This window comes from Carcharodon carcharias, chromosome 5, assembly GCF_017639515.1.
Source record: "Carcharodon carcharias isolate sCarCar2 chromosome 5, sCarCar2.pri, whole genome shotgun sequence".
Taxonomy (NCBI): domain Eukaryota; kingdom Metazoa; phylum Chordata; class Chondrichthyes; order Lamniformes; family Lamnidae; genus Carcharodon; species Carcharodon carcharias.
Genome location: NC_054471.1, coordinates 96674958 through 96696940, shown reverse-complemented (window position 1 = coordinate 96696940; position 21983 = coordinate 96674958). Strand labels below are relative to the sequence as shown.

The 21983-nt window shown below is 40.8% G+C and overlaps 1 protein-coding gene across 4 annotated transcripts in view; it reads right to left on the bottom strand.

Moving 5' to 3' along the window:
- arhgef10 (Rho guanine nucleotide exchange factor (GEF) 10) overlaps positions 1-21983 on the bottom strand; it is a 397136-nt gene that overhangs the window by 363698 nt on the left and 11455 nt on the right. The window contains exon 1 of one of the 4 annotated variants that reach the window (XM_041187544.1): positions 4692-4752. The exons of the other annotated variants lie outside the window; for them this stretch is intronic. The gene's annotated coding sequence lies outside the window, so the exon portion shown is untranslated. Of the gene's footprint in view, positions 1-4691; positions 4753-21983 lie in introns of those variants that run through there. 4 annotated transcript variants of the gene reach the window in all.

Below are 21983 nucleotides of genomic sequence, written 5' to 3'. Positions count from 1 at the left end.
CTAGACCATCTGTTGTTTTAGAATTATCTGCCAGCATTGTGAAGCTTCTTTGTCTCATATCCTTAACATTTTGTAGATTAGGTTTAGAGATTTCCTAAGAACATTTTGAATAAATTAAAAGCTGATTAGTTACTGTTGCAGCACAAGGCAAGGTAGAAATACATAACCAGAATGCACAACCTAAAAACAACATAACTCATAGACTTACCTGCCAAGTCAAAGACATGCACAGTGCCAGCTGCTGTGTCTGCATCTGGCCCTCAGTAAGTGCTGAGAAACAGTCTTGAAAAAGAGCCTGCCAAAATCTAGCCGCTAACCCTACAAGAGTTGCTGCAAGATGAACAAATGCACTGACTGACAAGCCATTTCTTCTTGGCAGGCTCCTCACACATAAATGCTGGCTCCTAAACGTCTATACATTTAGACTCACTGTTAAGTGTCTTAGGATGAGCCTGTTGAGGAATGGAATTTCCGTAACATGAAATGCCTTAAAAGATTTTGGTCAGCAAGTGTGTTGTTGGCAACTAAACGAGATCATCTGCGCAGCCTGGGTAATTTCTATATAATTGCTTTAACAAAAGTATAGAACTCAAAAGCCTCATCAGACTACATGCATTTGAATAAATGAGTGAAGGCATGAGAAACTCAACAAAATGTGATTTGACTGTGCCTGTTCTAACACTTGAAGGGCTCCACTTTATTTTATAAATCTATATATATCTGCTAGACTAGGATTTATTGCCCACCCCCAATTGCCCTTGAGAAGGTAGCAATGAGCTGCCTTCTTGAACTGCTGCAGTCCATGCATTGTAGGTACATCTACAATGATATTAGGAAAGATGTTCCAGGATTTTGACCCGGTGACAACAAAGGAACAGCGATATAGTTCCAAGTCAGGATGGCGAGTGAATTGAGGGGATCTTCCAGGTGGTGGTGTTCCCATGTGTCTGCTGCCTTTGTCCTTCTAGATCGTAGAGGTCATGGGCTTGGAAGGTACTGTCAACAGAGCCTTTGGGAGTTGCTGCAGTGCATTTTGTAAATGGTAAATGCTGCTAGTGTGCATTGGTGCAGGAGTGAGTGAATCTTGAAGGTGGTGGATGGGGTGCCTACCAAGCAAGCTGCTTTGTCCTGGATGGTGTCAAGCTTTTTGAGTGTTGCTGGAGCTGCACTCATCCAGGCAAGTGGAGAGTATTCCATCACACTACTGACTTGTACCTTGTAGATGGAGGACAAGTTTTGGGAAGTCAGGAGGTGAGCTACCCACCACAGACTTCCCAGCCTCTGTCTTGTTCTTGTAGCCACAGTATTTATATGGCTGGTCCAGTTCAGTTTCTGATCAATGGTAACCCCAAGGATGTTGATAGTGGGGAATTCAGTGATGGTAATACCATTGAATATCAAGCTGAGATGGTTAGATTCTCTTTTGTTGGAGATGGCCATTGCCTGGCACTTGTGTGGCACAAATGTTACTTGCCACTTGTCAGCCCAAGCCTGAATATTGTCCAGGTCTTGCTGTATACGTACACAGACTACTTCAGTATCTGAGGAGCCACAAATGGTGCTGAACATTGTTCAATCATCCGTGAACATCCCCACTTCTGATCTTATGATCGTGGGAAGGTCATTGATGAAACAATTGAAAATGGTTGGGCCTAGGACACTACCCTGAGTAACTCCTGCAGTGATGTCCTGCGATGGAGATGATTGACTTCCAACAACCACAAATTCCTTTGTGCTAGGTATGACTCCAACCAATCAAGAGTTTTACCCTGACTCCAGATTTGCTAGGACTCCTTGATGCCACACTCTGTCAAATGCTGCCTTGATGTCAAGGGCAGTTGCTCTCACCTCACCTCTGAAGTTCAGCTCTTTTGTCCCTGTTTGGTCCCTGTAATGAGGTCAGGAGTTGAGTAACTCTGGCAGAACCAAAACTGAGGGTCATTGAATGAGTTGCTAAGTGCCGCTTGATAGCACTGTTGGTGACACTTTCCATCACTTTACTGATGATCAAGAGTAGACCGATGGGGCAGTAATTGGCCAGGTTGGATTTGTTGTGCTTTCTGTGGACAGGACATACTTGGGCAATTTTCCACATTGCCTGGTAGGTACCATTATTGAACAGCTTGGCTAGGGGTGTGGCTAATTCTGCAGCACAGTACTTCAGTACTATACAAAAACAGAAAATGCTGGAAAAACTCAGCAGGTCTGGCAGCATCTGTGGAGAGAGAAACAGAGTTAACGTTTCAAGTCTGTATGACCCTTCTTCAGAGCTGAAGAGAAGTGAAAATATGATGAAATTTATACTGTTTAAGGGGGTGGATAGAAGGCCAAGGTGGGGACAAAGAAGAGATTGACAAAGATGTCATGAACAAGAGGACAAAAGGACGTTAATGGTAGTGGTTAGTGCTGAAAAAGGTGTTGATAGTGGCATAAGGGTAAGAAAGCAGAATGTGATAATAGCAGAACAAGGGTAGCATTGTGTGAAATAACAACATGGAACAAGTAACAGATGACCATGTGGGAGATGGGTTGGGGTAGGGGAAAAAAAGGATAGAAAATGGAACAGATGGGGTAATAAAAGCTTTATCCTCTTTTTTACCTCCAGTACTATTGCTGGAATATTGTTAGGGCCCATAACCAGTGTCTTCAGCCGTTTCTTGATATCACATAGAGTGAATCAAATTGGCTGAAGACTGGCATCTGTGATGCTGGCAACCTGCGGAGGATACCAAGATGGATCATCCATTTGGCACTTCTGGCTGAAGATGGTTGCAAATGTTTCAGCCTTATCTTTTGCACTGATCTGCTGGGCTCCCCCATCACTGAGGATGGGGATATTTGTGGCATATCCTCCCCCAGCTAGCTGTTTAATAGTTAACCACCATTCATGACTGGAAGTGGCAGGATTGCAGAGTTTAGGTCTAATCCGCTGCTTGTGGCATCTATTGCATGCTGCTTCCACTGTTTGGCATGTAAGTAGTCCTGTCTTGTAGCTTCAAATATGACAATTAAAGGAGAAACAGCATCTAAACACATATCCACCTGGTATCAATAGTAATAGAGCAATGTGAACCCAGCATTGGTTTCTGTAATATTATTCTAAGGTACACAACCAGTGCCAGTAATGTTCTGGGTGCCTTCCAGAACATCCTCTCCCCATGCCATTTGGGAAACTGAAGAAATGGAAAACTCCCCTCCACTATTTGAGACCTGTATTTGTTCTCAACTGTAGTTTAATGCTGCTCATTCAGAATACTCAGTCTCAGTACAATATATTCTTGATCAGTTTGAATTGTTTTAGCACCACACCTATTTGGCAACCGCCACCACCTGGGTTAAAAGTTTCATATAATCCCCTGCAACCAAAGACAAGCAGAGTGGAAGGACATTTCTCTCCATCAAACTAGGAAAGAAGTGGGCCCAAGCGACAAGCCAAGGGCCTAATCCATGGAGTGTTCTAGAGTTATTATTTTTTGCAAGAAATTCTTGAGCACAAAGGGAGCAGAGGCCAAGAACGTGTATCTAAAGGAATTCTGCTCCCATTACATTACACTCTTTCACTGTAATCAGGGGCCCTGAATGAAACCAAGCAACTCTGTTTACTGTATTTTTCAGAAGGGTTCCCAGATACAAATCAATGCCCTGAGCTCTGTTTTGACTAAAAATATACACAGCGGCTGAAAGATTTTCATTTATAAAGCAAAGCAACCTTTCTGGAGGTATCATTTGGTATAACAAGGAACATCTCACTAATTTGCTTGAGGATCTCTCATGTTTCATTGCTTTAAAGACTCAAGATGCTGAAGGCATCAGAGCAAAGTACTGTGATACATTGAGAAGAATGAATTTGCAGTCAAGCAGCAAACTAGAGTATCAAGTCCTGGGGCAGAAATTTTCGCATGGCAGGCGGGTGCGTGCCCAACTCGCTCAAGCATGAAATAATGCGTGGTCGCGCAATAGTTCAGTCGGCGGGCATACACCGCAGCCAGCAGCACGCCCACCAATAATTAAAAGACCTGTTAAGGTCATTAAGTTATCAATTAACATATTAAGTTTTCAATGCCCGTCCAACCCAACGGCTGGCGGGCAGGCGAAAAGGCTAAGCAGCCTTTGCATTTTTTTGGAAACCTCATCCATGGGTGGCATGAGGTTTCCAAAAGCAATTAAAATTAAAACAAAAACTGTAATTTTTCATAAATAACATGTCCCTGCTCAGGGGACATGATTTACAACATTTTCATTAATATATCTCCTCACCTCCAAGGCGAGATTATGCAACGCTCACTCACACGCATGCACAAAGGTCATGCTCAGCATACTCACCACCACCCCCCACCTCCTGCACAGGCAGTGCTCAGCGCTGCTGCTCGTGTTTCATGCTGGGTGGGCCTTAATTGACCCCCAAGTGTGAAATTGCAGTGCGGTGCCATTTGCGGGCGGTGGGCAGCTTCCCAACTGCTCCCACCGAGCACTCCCGCCAAGGGCAAAATTCTGCCCCTGGATTGGGAATAAAAATGAGTCATCACTAACTGTGCGCACACACCGGGAAATGACTAAAAGAGGAACATAAAAAATAGATTAATATGTTACTAAACAGTTAACAAATAAACCTGTTCCTTCTTTTAAATATCATGTTCATTAAACACCACAGAACCTGGCCCTAGAAGTTACAGGGCACTTAGAGAACTCACCTAAAACTGAGGGAGGTTTGACAATCATCTAAATCCCGGGATTTAACACAGAATGAGAGCAAATGGTCACTTGGGCTTGTCCCAATACAGTATGACAAAACAATGTGATATTTTGGAACCATGTAGAACTTCCTGCAGTGTGTAAGGGATGAATGGCAAAGAATCTTGATTTACTAGCAAATATATTGTTCAGAAGACATGTCAGTATCATCATGAAGATTCTCTTTATCGCCTGACAACTCCCCTGCCATTCTCTGAATTAGATTAGTTGAAAAATCAAAACCAATATCCCTCCCTACATCTGAGGGCCATGAAGTGCTTGTGTCCAGGGAAACTCAATTTCTGTATCCTCAACAGGGTACAAGAAACAACTTGTACAACATCTGCAAGCTCTCACCTTTGGCCCTGATCCACAATCCACAACCTCCACCAACAAGGACTGCAACTTTTATCTATTGTCTTGATACTATGTTTTATACTAAACCACAAATGCATCATTTAAAATAATCATCGTTTTCACTGGACATCCACAGATCTCAAGACCTAAACTGCATTGTTTCCCAGAATATTAAAACCAAGAAAGTTTGTGCCTACATCAGACTTCTACAAATCTCAGATTTAAAAAAGAACATAAATTCCTGATATCTCTCTAATTCTCTCTTTTTTTGTAGTTTGCTGTCCTGCACTACAGGACTATTCATTCTTCAATTTAATTTCTGAATGGAAAACACTCTCAGAAACTGGGGATGATCTACTTATACCAGCTATTTCAGGAGCATTTAGTTATTTGCCAACAGTACGGATCATAAATTTTAAAAACAAACCACAATTCTCTTCCGATTTGGTTACTGTTTACATTTTAAAACTTTATCATGGAATGTTTTGGCTCTTGTAGTGAGATTACACTGATGGGTGAAGTCCTAACTTTGCAAGCTTTTGCAAGTGTCTAACCCTTACCTCAAGATCTAAATAAGCTCTTAGCAATGTGCCCAAAGGAAAAGAAAAGCAGGCTCAAATGTTCTGCAATATCTCTTTCACAACCTTAACATAATCTAGAGAAACAGCTAGTAATGCATCCGATAATAATCTACTTTACTGAATCCTGAACTGCATAATCACAGATGAAGTGCTGAAGATCCCAGGATCACAGTTATCTAGTTCCGTAGTTTATTTAACTAACTATGTCTGCAATAAATTTGTTAGACCATAGCTAAAAGTCAAACTTCAGTTTTGGTTTCTTCCTGGCACAGTTTACAGGTAAACCTATTTAGGAGAAAGATGGTAGATTTGCCCCACACCATATGCTGGCAGATATTGCATTAATGCTATCTGGTCAGTCATAAAGACACAGGTAAGGACTGGTCCAAGCTATGCCAAAGACAGAACTGCACAAAAGAAATACCGGTTTCTTTTGGGGTTAGGGGAGGGGGTGCGCTGGGGAGGAGTAAAAAGAGAAATGCCTCACTAACTCTTAAAAAATTACCAACTCGAGGGAACTCTAGTCTGCAACTGCCGTTCAGTAATCTACCTTCTCTTTAACTGAAAATTGTAGATGTTCACCCCCAAGTGGGCATAAATAAAGTTGTAGAACCCTCTCTAAATGTTACAACATGCATGCTCAATTACAGGCGCTGCCCCTCCACCCCCAGCTCACCCCCAACCCTGCAAATTGGCTCCTCAACATCTTGTTTTCAAGGACCAAGTTACTTTCTTGTTGGGATGAGTGAAAACCTTGAGGCACTCTTGCCCTCCATCCCCACTTCAATGTCACTATTTAAAGACCTTACACGAATATAGCCAAGGAAGATGCATTCATAACACAGCCAAATAAGTGGCGTATAAATCCTTCCAACATACGCCAATGAGAGAAGGTAAGAGCAGGAGAGATTCCTGGTCAGCCAGGCGATGGAAAGAAATTGAAGCCTCTACTATCACTACCCATAGCTCCAAACTACAACATGCCACAGCAACTATGACTCCTTATAGGGCTGGTTGGCTCAGGTGGCTAGACAGCCAATGTGGATCAGATTGGTGTCAACAGTATGGGGTTTGACTCCTGTTCTGGGAGTGGTAGATTTGGAACCTGCCTCCTTGCCCTACCCATGGTAGAGATCACGGTTCTGTGGGGCTGGAAGAGAACAAGATGATGACACAAAATAACATAAAATAAAAAAGATATTTGAGAATAGTTCCAGCCAGCTCTCCTAGTTTTTCTACACTCCATATAGGAAGCATTTCATGCAGCTGCTCAACAATTTCTAAGTTTGGGGATGTTGAGAAGTTCCATTCATTAGTATTAGTATTAGTATTTTCCATTTCTTCCCGCATTGAAAATGCACAGTACACTCAGAACCTAGAAAAAGGGAACTGATTGTATCATCACTAGTGCCTCCCCCTAACAAAAAAGAAAAATCAACTCCAAATGGTGAACTTTGTTTTGCAATAGCATTTACTTCGTACTGTGACCTAGAACATCTCACATGAATGCAGAACGCTGAAATTTTCATGGTCTGTCAACTCTAGTCAAAACATTGCCTTTTTCAATGCCACCAGCATTCCACCCCATAACACATCATTTCATTTTAATTGTACCACTTTGACAGTGGCAGTTTTCGCTATGAAAAAAGACAAAACTGACATGTGCATTCAAAAAAGATGAGGCAAGTTACAAAATATTGGGCAGGCATCACATCAAATGCATGAATAGCTCTTACTTACGACTTAGTTAATTTTCATAATCAGCTTCTGCAAACTGTAAAAGGAAGCAGTAAAAGTAAGCAGAACAAAGATCCCTATCTAAATCAAGAAAATTATCTTTAGCGCGATTATTGTTTCAATGTTCCACATCTAACCAAAACATACTGTTGCTGTGGTGAAATTGTAATTTTTGATAAGAACATTATCTGAGAAAAGAACAAAACAAAGAACAAAGAAAAGTACAGCACAGGAACAGGCCCTTCGGCCCTCTAAGCCTGCGCTGATCATATTGCCTGCCAAACTAAAACATTTTGCACTTCCAGGGTCCGTATCCCTCTATTCCCATCCTATTCATGTATTCGTCAAGCTGCCTCTTAAACACCACTATCGTACCTGCTTCCACCACCTCCTCTGACAACGAATTCTACCCTCTGCATAAAAAACTTGTCCCGCACATTTCCTCTATAGTTTTCTCCTCTCACCTTAAATCTATGTCCCCTGGTAATTGACTCTTCCACCCTGGGAAAAAGCTTCTGACTATCCACTCTGTCCATGCCACTCGTAATTTTGTAAACTTCTATCAAGTTGCCCCTCAATCTCTGTCGCTCTAGTGAGAACAATCCGAGTTTCTCCAACCTCTCCTCATAGCTAATAACCTCCAGACCAGGCGTCAGCCTGGTAAACCTCCCATGCACCCTCTCCAATGCCTCCATATCCTTCTGGTAATGTGGCAACCAGAATTGCATGCAATATTCCAAGTGTGGCCTAACCGAGGTTCTATACAGCTGCAGCATGACTTCCCAGCTTTTATACTCAATACTCCTGCCGATGAAGGCAAGCATGCCATATGCCTTCCTGATTGACTACCTTATCCACCTGCGTTGCCACTTTCAGTGACCTGTGGACCTGTACATCCATATACCTCTGCCCGTCGATGTACTTAAGGGTTCTGCCATTTACTGTATAATTCCTACCAGTATTAGACCTTCCAAAATGTATTACCTCACATTTGTCCGGATTAAACTCCATCTGCCATTTCTCCGCCCAAGTCTCCAACCGATCTATATCCCGTTGTATCCTTTGACAATCCTCTTCACTATCTGCAACTCTTCCAACGTTAGTGTCGTCTGTAAACTTACTAATTAGCCCAGTTACATTTTCCTCCAAATCATTTACGTATACTACAAACAGCAAAAGGTCCCAGCACTGGTTGCAGCTCTCCATTCAGAAAAGCACTCTTCCACTGCTACCCTCTGTCTTCTATGACCAAGCCAATTCTGTAACTATCTTGCCAGCTCACCTCTGATCCCGTGCGACTTTACCTTCAGTAGCAGTCTGCCATGAGGGACCTTGTCAAAGGCCTTACTGAAATCCATGTATATAACATCCACTACCCTTTCATCGTCGATCATCTTTCACACTTCCTCGAAAAACTCGATCAAGTTAATGAGACACAACCTCCCCTTCATAAAACCATGCTGTCTCTCACTAATACACCCATTTGCTTCCAAATGGTAGTAAATCCTGTCACAAAGAATCTTTCCCAATAATTTTCCTACCACTGACGTAAGGCTCACCACCCTGTAATTTCCTGGATTATCCCTGCTATCCTTCTTAAACAATGGAACAACATTGGCCATTCTCCAGTCCTCAGGGACCTCACCCGTAGCCAGTGAGGATACAAAAATTTCTGTCAAGGCCCCAGCAATCTCCTCCCTTGCCTCCCTCAGTACTCTGGGGTAGATCCCATCTGACCCTGGGGACTTATTCAGCTTAATATTCTTCAAGACGCCTAACACCTCCTCTTTTTTGATCTCAGCATGATCCAGACTATCTACACACTCTTCCCTAGACAAGTCAACCGCTAAGTCCTTCTCTTTGGTGAATACTGATGAGAAGTACTCATTTGATATTTCTCCCATTTCTTCTGGCTCCAGACACAAATTCCCACCTGTCCCTGAGTGGGCCTACCCTTTCCCTGGCTACCCTCCTGCTTTTTACATATGTATAAAAGGCCTTGGGATTTTCCTTAATCCTGGTTGCCAGTGACTTTTCATGACCCCTTTTAGCCCTCCTGATTCCTTGCTTAAGCTTCTTCCTACTTTCTTTATATTCTCCACAGGCTTCATCTGTTCCCAGCCTTCTAGCCCTTATGAATACTTCCCTTTTCTTTTTGACTAATCTCACAATATCCTTCATTATCCAAGGTGCCATACTTATCCTTCATCCTAGCAGGAACATGCCTGTCCTGAATTCTTATCAACTGACGTTTGAAAGCCCCCCACGTCAGTTGTTGATTTGCCCTCAAACATCCACCTCCAGTCTAGATTCCTCAGTTCCTGCCTAATATTAAAAGCTAAAGAAACAAACCCTTTCTCAAACATATGCATGCTGCATTAAAGTTCCAATCTTTAAAAGCAGCTATTTAATTTATTTTATTTACTGCAACCTAATTTCCCTCCTTCCTACTCTTAAATTTACAAAGTTTTTCATTAAGTGCTTATTATTGAACTAAAGATGCATCAGTTTATACTGCACGAATAGGTAATGCAATATAAAATTTAGACTGAAACTAAACAGATATTTTACATAGACTGTACAACATAGAAATAGACCATGAGATCCAACTAGTCCATACCAGTGTTTATGCTTCACATGAGCATATTGCTACCCCTCTTTTTCTAATCTGATCATATATATTGGGTCCCGTGGTATTGCAATATATATGTTTTTACATTGCATGGACATACAAAGAAGTTACAATATTCAAATACTATATTTTTTTGTGCATGGGATGCAGGTGTCACTGGCTAGAACAGCATTTATTGCCCATCCCTAATTGCCTTTGAGGCAGTGGCACTGCTGCTGTCTGTATGGTGTAGGAACACACAATGCTGTTGGGGGAGGGGGAGGGGGGCAGAGTTTAGGATTTTGACCCAGTGACAGTGAAGGAATAGTGATATAGTCTCAAGGCAGGATGGTGTGGCTTGGAGGGCAACTTGCAGGTGGTGGTTTTCCCATGCATCTGCTGCCCTTGTCCTTCCTGGTGGTAGAGGTTGTGGGTTGGGAAGGTGCTCTTGAAGGAGCCTCGATGAGTTACTGCATCATGTACACACAGCTACCACTGTGTGTGGAGGGAATGCAGTGAGCTGCTTTGTCCTGGATGGTGTCGAGCTTCTCAACTATTTTTGGAGCTGCACTCTTCCAGACAAATGGAGAATATTCCAACACATTCCTGACTTGTGTCTTGTAGATGGTGGACAGACTTTAGGAAGTCAGGAGGCGAGTTACTTGCCACAAAATTGACAGTCGGACCTGCTCTTGTAACCATAGCATTTAGATAGCCGGTCCAGTTCAGTTTCTGATCAATGGTAACACCCAGAATATTGCTGGTGGGGGATTCAGTGATGATAATGCCATTGAATGTTGAGATGGTCTGGGTGACAAATGTGGAGCTTCAGTGCAAATTAAGAAAATAACATTGACACTCCTCATAAGGTACGGACCAGTTTTTAAAAATGTGTTTTAACCCCACTTGCTGCAACTGTCAGGAACAGACAAATAACAGGTTTTCTCCTAAGTTTTAAAAGATAGATAAATGTACATGCAACCACACCCACTCGTACAGATACACAGACTCAAGAAAAGATTGAGATTACAAAAAGGTAGCATGTGTTTAGGTCTAAAACGTCAAAACTTCTTTTTCACACTTGCTTTTCCCTGGAATGAAGTCTTGAAAATAATGCAGGCCTGTATTCCTTTCTTGGTGCACTGAAAAAAACTTTGGAGGGTTTAGGAAGATGGATTTGTTAATGGTCATTGTTCACAATCGTAGATACCTCTTGTTCCACTCCAGTCAACTTCCGATATAAAAGCTCCACGGTGAAACCATTGTCCAGTTCCTCAGGTAGAGAGATCAAGGCCAAGTCTCTGTCCACTGACAGTTCTTAGGCAGAGTCTTGTTCCTTCATTGGTCTAGATGTTTCTCCCCTTTCTGCTCCAAAAGTATGCCTTGTTAAATTGCCTCATTAGAAACCTATTTTCTGTCATGTGACTAGAGTATTTCTTTCCATTGTTCTCACAAATATTTTCTGATGACTAGGCCATTGTCAAACAATGGGGTTTGAATTCCACCTATTCACATATCGTCATGATAGAATAGGGTATTTTCAACACCCATTCTCTTGATTTCAACCCTGAAGTTGAAAAGCTTGTGAACAATATAGTGAAAACAGTTTCTTTAATTATTTGGAGAAAGACAAACAGGAAAGGTTTTTTTCATTTTAATGACTTCTCAAAGATGTGTCTCAGAGGTCTTATAGTTCCATGTGCATTGGCAGGAAAGAGAAAGTCACCTGACCTCTCAACACAGTTTTATTTTAAAGTGGTGTCCATTTTGAATTTATACTCCATAAGTCTATGTTGGGTGACCTTGACACCAGTGCCAGCCATTTTTGCAGAGGTGGGTTTGGGGCTGGCAGGGTTACCCGCCCCATGAGGCGGGCAGCCAAGTAGACTCATGAAGAGCTTTGTTAACTGCAATTAAAGGAGGCCAACTGGAATTTTCAGGGGCAGCATTCCAGGCAGGCATAGAGTCCTTAAGAAGAGTCATAAGGACACGAAACTTTAACTTTGTGTTTTTTCTCCACAGATGCTTTAGACCTGCCAAGTTTTTCCAGCATTTTCTGTTTTTGTTTCAGATTTCCAGCATCCACAATATTTTACTTTTATATAGAGGTCTCCCATCCTGCCCAGAGAGCAAGAGCAGCCACATGTAGAGAAAGGCTATCGCACCCACCCCACAGTGGTGGAATGGCTGCAAGAACTATGTTTTAATTAGAGTTGGTGAGATGGTGTCTCCAAGTTGAATCCCCCTCTTTGTTACTTACCTGCCATCACAGCCTGCTCCTCCTCAAAAGCTGGAAGGGCTCTGATTAGTCTGGCAGCTTAGAGAGCCCACCCGGTGCCTGGAGTTGGACACTAAATTGTCTCCATGCAAATTAAAAGGGGCACCTTTGTGCAGATCGCAATGAGCGGCTGTTTCCCCATAGGGTTTGGGGTGTGTGGGGAAGATGTGTTCAGGACTTGGAAACAGTCCCAAATTTTGTTTCCCACATTGGAGGAAAATCCAGAGGGAATAATGCCATAACTTTTCTGACATTAATTACTCTCTCTGTATTTTCAAATATGGATTTATAGGAAGACTCCACAAGAAAAAGATACATGCCATACAAGAAGAATCAAATCCTGGTGTGGAAACAAAAACATGAATGCAAATTTTACACTGATTGTGTCGAGTTCTTTCTGAAAAAATTAATGGTACCTTTAGCATTCCAAAATTCATGATTGAGCGGTTTAACTTACTTCAGCCCCAGTGAGCAATACCTGTTTTAGGACACCAAGAATCATTTTTCCTTTCAGACATTACACACAAATTCAGTACATATCACAGTGATGTGGTAAAAGTGACAGAGGTCAAACAAGGAATCCTTTATTACTTCTGGAAATCAATGATATCATTGTATAACATAATATATCAACAAAGCAGAATTCTGTCCTAGAGATCTACAGCAGATTAAAGTTATTATAACCTCATAATGCTGTCACAATTTTAATTCATTAGTAAAGCCCCCAGGAGCTTATGTTATAGATACCATAGGACAATTTGCATGACAAAAGGATATTACTATGAAGATAATCTCACCATTCAAATGACAATGTAAACAAATGAACAGCAAGTCATCCAAACCTCGATGATTTTTTTCTTAATCAATGCCTTATTCTGAGCAATCTCTCTAACAGGCATTGCAGAAGCACAAAAGGACTCGTACCAAATTAAACAGAAAAATACTTACATTAGCAAAAAAACTGAAAGTGACTCCGTTTTGAAAAAGTGTGAAGGGAAGGTTAAATTTTTAACTAATTCTTTGCATTTTTCTACAGCAATTGGAGACCAGATATCATGTTACCTTTACATCTCCAAGTACGCGTGATCTGTATCACTGCACATCTGCCAAAGTGATGCACAATGACAAATCAAATTAATGGAGCTGATGGAATGGAACAGATGCTTTAATGCATTTTACACAGTTATCACTCAGTTGCTTCAAATTACATGCTGAACAGTTGAGATTTAAGGTCATCTGGACCCAAAGGATTGATTACAGTCCTCCACCATCACTTTTAGTCTTATTAGAGTGCTGCTACCAGCCATGGGATTTCCTAAATTTGAGCCTTTTTGATGAGTTACCTCTAAAGGCAAATTAATTGTACAACCATTGGAAAAGCTCACACAACTATAGATTAGCTCTCACCGTGTAAATGAGAAGTCATAAAGATACATATAATGAGAAAAGGTGACCAAGGTTTAAAAAAACATTCAAAAAAGTATTTTCATATTCTCAATTTTCATTCTTTACCTCTCCTTTCCCAAAGACTAATTGCTGCCAGAATGTCAGTCAATGAGTGACAACTTTATGATCTTATCCATGAGAGCTATCAACTTAATCTTGTCCGTACCCAATGTTACATTTACCTGGTCACCTAATCATAAAAGGATATTAATGTTAATCATGTTTCCGGAAGTTTGTCCAATTACCCACAGAAAGGTTCAAAAGCAAATTATTTTAACATGTATGTTTAAGTTAAAGTTCTCTTTAAAGGGACTAAATTTTAAGGAGGACATCAAGTTTGGCAGTATGTATAAGGTTTCAGATGGGTCATCTTGATCAAAGAGGTTGGTTTCTGCAGGAATTACAGGAGGAGCGGGGAGATGGAAGTCAGAGTGGTTTATGAAGGGAATTGGAGAGTGCCAAGACAACCACTGGTGGGGGCGGAGCTACAAGAGACCAGAGTCATTGAAGGGTTCGGGGGAGTTCCAGGGTTGGAGGAAGTTACAGAGATAAGAAAGGTAGATGAAGGATTTAAACACAAGTACAAGAATTTTAAATTTGAGACATGAGGAACTGAGTGGCAATGTAGGTCAATGAGGAGAGGTCGACAAACAGAAGTTGGTGCAGATACTTTTGGATGAACTGAGCCAAGTGTTATCACTGAGTTTGGAGGTGACAAAGACATGGATGACTGTTTCTGCAACCAATGGGCTATAGATAAAAGGAAAGGGAAGGAGGGAGAAGAATTTCTAAGTGCAATACCTTTCAAAGCTTCAGGAAATGTGTCACAATCTTTTTGAGGTGCTCATCACTGTTGGAAGCAAACAAGGCAGCACGTCTCACACTCAGCAACTGAGCTAAATTACCAGCAATTACTGCTCTGAAGAAGAGTTATATGGACTTGAAACATTAACTCTGTCTTTCTCTCCACAGATGCTGTCAGACCTGCTTCAGTTTATCCAGCATTTTAAGTTTTTGTTTTAAATACCAGTTATTCTGAATTGGTGCTGCTGGTTGAGAAAAAAAAAAACATTGGTCTGGACACAGGGAACTTTTTTGTTCTTCTTCAAACAAAGCCATATTGGAATCTTTTAGGTTCCCATGGCCGCACATGAACATCTTATCCAAAGGAGAGTAGCCCAGTTTTGTGGTGACAATGACAGCGAAACTGTTAGAATTCATCATCATTATTCCACTGGAACCAGCAACTACTTCTGGAGTCAGCACATATGCAGAAAACTACAAAAATTCAGAAGTCGCTGTCAATAATCCTAGGCTTCTCTCAAGGATGCACTGTTATGACACCCAGACTGCAATCAATGGGACATCCATGAACCGACCCTTTTACATTGCAAGTCTTGTTGTAAAAAACTCTTTTAAAAAAAAAGTTACGTCTTGTTAAATGAGCTGTAACTGGGTTTTTAAATAGCATACTAACTTCATTATTACTGTTAAACAGCCTCATTGGCCCTGAAAGGCTGATTTTCTATTTGTTGAATGTCCAGTTTTTCCATAAGATAAAAAAAATCCACATTTTTTTTTTTAAAGTTTTGTATTGATATTTTAATTATGTAAATGCAATTATAATCATTTATTTCACGATCAGAAAATTAAATTTGAAAGTGAAGAATAATAAGTGCCTTCAATATCCTGGCTTGCTGACATCACTGCTGCTCCAAGCCAGAGATCCCCTTGACTTGACACCAGGTTTAAACTGTTGTCGGGTCAGGGAAAACCAAGTCAGAGATCTCCTGCCTACCAAGAGATCCCATTGACTTCTTGCCAGAATTGAACAGCCATCAGAATTGGGAAAACCAATGATCACTAGATCTTTGAGAGCCTTTGCTTCACCACTGACCGCAAAATCTGTTTAACCCAGTGTGGCTGAGAAGGCATCATTCCCTCAGTGCTGCACTAAAGTGTCAGCCAACATTATGTTTGGCTCAAAAGCACATACTATCACTGAGCTAAGAGAGTATCACATAGTAAACTTTAATAGAAACTGCAAAAGCTTCTGAAGATTCCTAAGAATATTTCAAGGTTGCAGCCAAACCTACACTGCAACAGACAGGACTAAGCAACCAATAATGAAGGCTGCTGCTAGCAACAGGTGAAAGAGGAATGAAAAAATCAGTGAGTGTGCCTTCCCAAATGACCATTTTCCCTTCATCAGATGACAACTCATATTCTTACTGAGGCTGAACATTTGCAAAGAAATATAATTACTAAAAATTTACAGCACTGAAATAGGCCATTCAGCCCAACCAGTGGATGCTGGCATTTATGCCCTACCTGCATCTCCTCCCATCCTTTCTCATCTGTCATTATAACCTCTATTCCCTTCTCCCTCATAGCTTATCCTGTTCCCCTTAAATGCATCTATACTATTTGCTTCAACTACGCTTTGTGGTAGCAAGTCCCACATTCTCTTTGGATAAAGAAATTTCTTCTGAATTCTCAATTTTTGGTGATGAAGATGGTCTCTAGCTCTGTTCTTCCCCACAAGTGGAAACACTCTCTATGTTTACTCTAGAAAAACCTTTCATGGTTTTAAAGACCTCTATCAGGTCAGCATGCAGCCTTCTCTTTCCAACAGTAAAGAGATCCAAGCTGTTCATTCTTTACCTGCAAGTCTGGTGTCCTAAATCTTAATTCAGCTATCTCCAGTGCCTCTATATCCTTTCTATAATATGGCAACCAAAACCGCACACAGTACTGCAAAAGTGTGGTTGAACCAATGCTTGAAACAAGTTTGTATAACGTCTTTGTTTTTCAGTTCTACCCCTCTAGAAATAAATCCGAGTGCTAGGTTTGATTTTGTTGTGGTCTTCTTAACTTGTGTTGCAACTTTCAGTGTCTGATGTATTTGTACTCAGATCTCTTTGATCTTCTACCACATATCGATTCTTAATTCTTAAGTAATACATGACACCAAATTTCCAAGAACATGGTACAATAGTGTAAACTAAAAGTGGGGATATTCGCTGATGATTGCACAATGTTCAGAACCATTCACGACTCCTCAGATACTGAGAGAGATAGGATACCTGCAAGATGGCGATTTGCAGAGGTACTGTGTGACTGTTACTTCTGAGTCAAACTTCCAGCTCTTGCTCTCTCAGAACACCAACCAACAGACAGGCAACAGGGCAGCTTTTCAGCTCACTTTTAACCCCTTCTTTGTATCTTCCAAGTAGGAAGTGAATTCACAAGCCTATCTGTGCATTGCTCACAGAATTTCTCGATGAGTTGATACTCACCTCCCATTATGTCCCATTGTCTCTACCAGAGGGAGCAATTAGTTTCTGGATGTCTTTTTGAAGTACCTTGTCTGGCAAAAGGGTGGGGTTCCATTACCTCTTAGGGAGTGACCCTGCAGCATTCCAGCCAGTGGCTTGCATGCATTTTTAAAAACTCAAATCTTATTTTTAAAAGCCCAATATTTCTGGAAGCAATTTGCTGTTTTTTCCTTCATTATCATGACAGGGTGTTGCTGTCAATACTGGATCATTCCTTCCTTCACAGTACATAAAGAAGCATTATCAAAGTATTCATGCTTGACACAGAATTATTAGGCACAAATAGTTTTTGGCCTACATCACTGATATTTTGTTACATAGTAGACAAAAATGTGCAGCATATGTGTTACTCATGTTGTTATGGCCACGTGAGGAGGGGTGAAAAATTATTCCCTTGTCATACCACTCCAAGTCTAACCGTAACAGTATTTTTTGTGAATTTGTAAGGATGAAGGTATTTACTCAATGTCTGTGCTTAACCCTTTACGTGGTTTACGATGGTAAAGAAAATGGCCTGAAAGGCTTTCTTGAGTTTCAAACAAAAGGGGTTAGTTTTATCAAACCTGCCCAGGTAAAGATACATAAAAACATTTTAAAAGGTAAACCAGCACCAGACCTTCACCCCACACACACACACACACACACACACACACACACACACACACACACACACACACACACAAGAAGTTGCTTTCTTAGTGAAATTAAAGTTCAATGCTAAAAGGTAAAACAAAGAGAAAGGGTTCACTGTTACGATTCCTTTACTAGTAACTGGCTGCAGCAAATTTTTCTCCGTGTGATCTTGAAGTTCCAGGAGTGGAAGACCACATATTACTGCAATTGCCAGAGAATTTTCTTTTTAAAAAAATACGTAATCCATCTTTTCCAAAATTGATGATTTTTGCACCCGAGGTCCCTTTGGAGATTCTCTATCTCTGTGCTAGATTTTTAACTTTTTTTATTAAAAAAATAGGGTCCTGAACTTGGGAGAGAAGAGAAGCTTGGGAGCTCGTTAATGCTTCATTGGCAGCTTTTCCAGACTACTGTTTTAGCAGCTTGCGTGCTGTATTAAGAGATTTCAAAATTGGTTACTCCAGTCACATGACCTCTCTCCCCAAAATTATTTCAGAAGGAATTTGCTTAGCTGATGTCTGAGCTGACTGTAGCTACTATCCCATGGCCTGTAATGTCCCAGCTATTAATTTCTGAATGTTTCATTAGCCATCTTGATGCGATAGGAAGAACACCTTTCCATGTAGCTATTGTCCACTCAGACTTTCTGGCCTGAATGTGCCTGTCTGCAATTTGGGGGCAGAGCCCACTCGCCGACGGGAAAATGACGCAGGATGACATCGGGAGGAACCCCTGACGTCACCATGGTCCATTTAAATATTGAGGAATGCGGGCCGACAGCGAAATCAGCTGTCTGCCCGCTGACCTATCAATGGCCAATTAAGGCCATTGACAGGATAATTAAGTTAAATGCCTTGCCGGTCCAACCTTAAGGTTGGTGGGTAGCCAGAAGCTCCACCGGGCTTCTGATAATACATGAAGCCTCATCCACCGGCGGGATGAGGTTTCATGTCCGTTTTTGAAACCTTTAATAAAGTTTATGTGCTTCTTATTAACATGTACCATCTCATGTGACATTGTCACATGAGGGGGACATGTTAATAATTTTTATATTTTTCTACTTTAAAAGTATTTTAGAATGTCAGTAATCTCCCTGAGACAGCACTTAGTCTCAGGGAGCAGTGCGCTCTTTCATGCGCATACGCGAAAGAGCGCACTTTGGCAGTTGGGGAAGCCCTCCCCACCCCCGCACAGGAAGCGCTCGGGCAGGCCGCTGGGCAGGCCTTAATTGGCCGGCCCACTCAAAATGGTGGTGGGCCCCGTTTCGGCGGTGGAGTTCGGCTGCCCACCCGCCGCTGTGCCAGTGGGGCCTGCCCGCCAACCAAGGGCAAAATTCTGCCCTCTGTCTCTGCTTGAGAGGTAGCCATGTAGAAATGCAAATGTAATGTCCAGTGCAGTTTCAGTAAACCTTTTGACAAAGTTCTTAGCATCAGCAGGTGTGAATTCCAAAGACGGATGCTGTGGCATGTCTGAATTATAATTCACATTGGACCTTTCCAGAAACTGGTCAACTTGCAATGCCAGACATCAGGTGACTTGTGGCAAACATCTTAAGGTAGTGTCTTCCTGCTTTTTAAAAAGTCCTTTTTAAAAAATTCAATATACGTTTGAACTGTCGATGAAATCACAGTTTGATATCACTCATGCACAAGTCGCATCATCGTGACAATGTATAGTTGATTATGACACTGAGAATCTGTAAGTATATTCTAAAGATTTCAATCTCAAAGTAGAATTTTTTTGCCATGTTAAACCTACGAATAAAACACTTGATTGTCAGTATTGTCCAGATAATGTGCTCAACTTCAATTATTACTTTCAAGTAAGTATTAATGTTCTATGAAATAAATTACCATTCATATTGAAAGTGATATAAAACTATGAATTGAAAATTCATAACATTGAGATCTACAGTTATTTCATTATAAATTTGACTAAAATCAGTCTTGAGCTCAAAGACTACAGCCAGTCTTGTATGCTTTAATATTGAGTTTTATTACTTATTTTTGATTCTCAGCAACATAATGCCACTCAGCTGTAACAGGAGAGATTGAGGAAAGAAAACATTTTATATTGAATCAGCTGCTTTATTGGCATAGGTTACTGATTTAAAAGAAAATCCATAGCATTGTTAGCAATGGGGAGTAGTTCATACATGGCAACTGAAGCAACTAGGATTTAGCGAAAGATGTCACATATCACAACGATGCTGAGAATTCTCCCGACTCTGTGCGCCCGACTCACAGGTGAAAATCAAGGCATGACAGGTTTTTTTTTTATGTATTCCCACATTTGACTCAAAACATGAACTCTCTTTCTCTCTCCAAAGATGCTACCAGACTTGATGGGTATCTCCAGCACTTTTTGTTTCTCTTTCAGATTTCCAGCGTCCACAGTATTTTGCTTTTATTTTACTGCCACCCAAGTTGTGTTGTTTAGGGATTTCATTCAAATCTAACCTAGCAAAAATGCAATATGTTGTGAAGTAGAGATTGTGTCACATAGGAATACGTTCTCATTAAAATTTTTGAGATATCTGGAAAATTTATTTGGAGCAAATTCCATATTGATCTTTTCAACGATGTTAACTTAAACAGTTAGATCAATAAGATCTTGATGTTTTTAATGAGGTTCACTGACTTTTACAATGACTTTAAGGGAATGCATTTTTGTTTCATGTTCATAGAACACAATATACAAGTATAATTTTACTGATTGTGCAAACATCATAGCATTTTTGCAGGCTGAATCTGTAAATGTTATCTAATTATTTTGGATCATGTATTTGATCGACATGTACATTGGGTAAATGCTAAGCAATATGCAGTTCCAGCACATTTCTGGTGTGCAAGCATATTTCTGACTGATTACATTTTAATACACAATTATCACGTAATGAATATCTTACCAAAAAGCTTCCTACAAAAGGGAAGGGGCAACCAGTCCTTGGACATTCACTCCTAGCAAAGTAAAAGTTATTTGTTATGTACTTCAATTTCTCCCTCTCATTTCTTCTCTCTTTCTTACCATGTTGGAGGCCCCTACACTTGTCAGTTGACAATAGATATTCATGGACAGGACTCATCAGTGAAGATTCATGTCCTACCAATTTGTATAAATTTTTTTCAGTTCTTTTGACTCCTAAATTTGTTGTCCTATTGGATGGTCTTCAGATTTCAATAGATGGAATTGATTTTTTAAAATTTTGTTCCCCTCCAATCATGTAGCCAATGTGGTTGAGTTTCCATTTGTCTCTGCTAATTATATCAGCACAATTCAAGTAAAATCAATTCTAAAGATCATGGTCCTTTCAGAATAAAAAAGAGTTAGGCCCAAAGCCACTTGTGCTCTTATTTTCCACAATCTTTTACACTGGCTCAAATATCACTTCACCTGAAGCTGGCCTTGCCACCAAAACTGACCCAGATCAAAATAATAGAGTTGGTCAGTCTCTGCCAATTGTACCTGTTCATATCTGTTCGGGAGGAGTGGTTAGTTTGCTATTTGGATAGATTCTCAGGTGTCTAAATAAATGGTTGAATTGATGGCTGAAGAAGTCATTTTCCCTTTAGTTTTTGGAAGTAAAAGATGTAATGGACGGAAGCTTATCACTCGCATTTTTGTATAATTGATATTTTATATTGTGCTCTGATGCCTTGGTAACTAATGCATGAATTATTGATGATGGATGGTATGAAAATAAAACATTGGGTCAGTTATATTGGGTCGGTTGTTTCTATTTTTGTTTTCCTTTCAGATTTTGCTCATGGAATCCATCATGGTAAAAGGACTTGAACTGAGTGTGAACCGTTTGTGCATTAGAAGACCATTTGTGTATTTTGCCAAATATTGACCTTGTGTATGTTGCACTGCATGTTTTGTAAATGCATATATTTGAACAGGTTCTTGCATAAGGTAGACACAATCTCTGACTTTTTATCACATCAGTTACCAGCCGGTTAAATCTTAATGGCGGCAGAATGAGACTCTTAATTGCCCACTTCAGGGCCTCAATTGACCTACTGGTGGGTGAGGTGTCTGACACCACCCCTGCCATTGGTACATGGCGTGAGCTAGGGTGATGGGTGGGCAACAGGCAGGCCATCGCTGTGCTTGACCTGCCCCCCACCTTCAAACACATGGCTTGGGGAACGTAAAATTTGGCCCGTTGTGTGTAATTAGAGTTTAAGGTAAATGTGGAGTAGTAAATTTTTAAAATTCATTCATGGGATGTGGGCTCTGCTGGCTGGGCCAGCATTTATTGCCCACCC